This window comes from Schistocerca nitens, chromosome 3 (genome assembly GCF_023898315.1).
Source record: "Schistocerca nitens isolate TAMUIC-IGC-003100 chromosome 3, iqSchNite1.1, whole genome shotgun sequence".
In the NCBI taxonomy this organism is placed as follows: Eukaryota; Metazoa; Arthropoda; class Insecta; order Orthoptera; family Acrididae; genus Schistocerca; species Schistocerca nitens.
The window spans coordinates 710077043-710079507 of record NC_064616.1 but is presented as its reverse complement, the minus strand read 5'-3'; the positions used below and the strand labels follow the sequence as shown (position 1 = coordinate 710079507).

Below are 2465 nucleotides of genomic sequence, written 5' to 3'. Positions count from 1 at the left end.
AGGGCCCCTTTCCCTCTTTCCTCCTTCTCCCAGAGCGGATTTTCCTCAGTCCCCCCCTCCCCTGAAACCCTGCACCCCATACTTGCCTCTCTCCTTCCCACATCCCTCCCTCCCTGGCCCTCCTCCACGCGCCCCCCGGTCACCTCCCCCATCTCTTCCCCTCCCTCCCTTCTTCAGGTCTCCCTCATCTCCTAGCGCCTGGCAGATCCTCTGTGTTGCTCTTCATCAGTGTGCCACATCAGTGTTGTTTAGTGCTGTTTCTCGTGTGAGTCAAGAGGTGTGATTTTAATTGTGTCCTGCCTTGAGGTTCGCCGTCAGTGTTACATTATGTGCTATGCCATACGTCGCTACCTTTATGCTCCAGTCATACTGTGCCTCGTGTTCTTTTAACCGTCGCAGTGTGTGGCTTTTTGTGTGTGCTACTTTTAAACAGTTTTTTATCTCCATTTTAGTCTCCCCGTTTTTTTTTTCTATTGCCTTCCATGATGTTCCCCTTTTTTATATCTATGTTCACCTTATTCTCTCCTTTGCTGTTTTTTAACTGTCTTCTGTTGTTTTGTTCTATGTCTTTCGGCTGAAGAGCAGCGCCTATGCTGCTGCCAGCCCGCCCCGATGGGGAATTGAAATACAATAAAGGAAAAAAAAAAAAAAAAAAGCAGATGTGTGAACTTCCACCGTCTACCGCTCCCGGATGATGAGCTTCGCCCTGACATCTACCCTTCCTACCAACTCTAACCCCCTCTTCCTGCCTCCTCCTCAGGGCTCCCTCTCCTCCCCCTCCCTCCTTCTGAGCGGATTTCCCCTCCCCCTCCATCTCTTGTGCCTTCTTTCAGTGTCTCTGCGCTCCCTCCTGCCCTGTCTTCCCTTTTCCTCTCCCGCCCCATGTGTCTCCTGCCTCTTCGTGAACCCACGGTTCCCCTCCTCCCTTCCTCCCGCCGCTTCCCCAGCTGCCCCATGCTCTCCCCTCCTTTTCCATCCTCTCTGCCCTTTCCCTCGGCAGGTCCCACCTGGTAGTTTTATTCTTCGTCGTGTGTGCTCCGAGTGGGTTTTAAGTGTGTTGTTTCGGAGTGTTTTAATACTGTGGCCGACTTTTAACCTGTGCCTGTGCATCTAGTGACTTCCATGTGTTTTAAGAATCACCAATTGTGTTTTTTAACTTTCTGGTGACTTTTTTTACTGTCCCCAATGAACGTCTACATATCAATGTATTTTTACCTCCATTTTCTCCCCTTACTCTGTTTTATGTTCCCCCTTTTTACCTCCTTATGTATGTCTTATTTTATTCTTGTTTTAATTGTCATATCACTCGGCTGAAGAGCGGCGGATTGTGCTGCTGACAGCCCTCCCCTGCCCGTATGGGGCAGGGGAATGAAATCACAATAAAGAAAAAAAAAAAAAAAAAAAAGCAGATGTGTGGATTGGATAGATTGCTCCCACCATATGAATTTTTGGAGGCTTAGATCGCATGTTGGCGATCTTTGCCATATAACTTTGTTGAAAAATGGAGATGAGATATGGGCGCACTGTAACTGTTTCGATACAAAGTGATTAGGAGGAGGAGATTAGTGTTTAACGTCCCGTCGACAACGAGGTCATTAGAGACGGAGCGCAAGCTCGGGTGAGGGAAGGAAATCGGCCGTGCCCTTTCAAAGGGAACCATCCCGGCATTTGCCTGAAGCGATTTATGGAAATCACGGAAAACCTAAATCAGGATGGCCGGAGACGGGATTGAACCGTCGTCCTCCGGAATGCGAGTCCAGTGTGCTAACCACTGCGCCACCTCGCTCCGTACAAATTGATTAGTGCAATGTAATGTTTCGAAACAGTGAAATAGTGTGTGTTTAGTAATCGAATAGACCTACACATTTTATTGTCTTTAATATCTACTGTATAAGTGTGTCCATACAAACACAAATGAGGTGCGAGAGCGCTAATCATATCGCAGAAAGTATGAAACTTTCACTTAGGTGTCTTGGCAGTTTTGTATTTCCTGCAGCTAATCCGCCGCTTTCGTGTCGTGTGATTTTCATACTTTTCAATTGGCTGAGGACAGTGTTTGTATGTTTGACATAGTAGAGTTTGCCAAACTCGTTTCCCTGTATTCTAGCTCCTAATTTTGATAGGTTTTATGAGTGAAAATCCGTATGTGCTCTTGAAAAGGCATAAGATGTAATTTATTGAGATAGCATTCTGGGAAACGAGGCACTGAATTAACATTTATAAGTGTACCACTCACACTTTTCTTACAGTTAAATTTTCCGTTATTTGTCACACAGAGCAGGCCTGCAAAGTGACTGATGCACGCAGATCAAAAAATTACCGTAACAGACTGGAGTCCATAACGCAATGGTCTAGTATGGCAGTTTTTCATCAAACATTCACAAGTCAGCTGAATACAGCTCTGAACAGGTACACTTGATAGAACCGGAAACAAGTTAAAATATTTCAGGGTAACTGAAATACAG

The 2465-nt window shown here is 46.0% G+C and overlaps 1 non-coding gene across 1 annotated transcript; it reads right to left on the bottom strand.

The window, feature by feature from the left end:
• Positions 1 to 1713: 1713 nt before the first annotated feature.
• On the bottom strand, positions 1714 to 1786 carry Trnaa-cgc (transfer RNA alanine (anticodon CGC)). Its single transcript has one exon. It is a non-coding gene; the product is annotated as a tRNA-Ala (tRNA).
• Between the last annotated feature and the right edge of the window lie 679 nt (positions 1787 to 2465).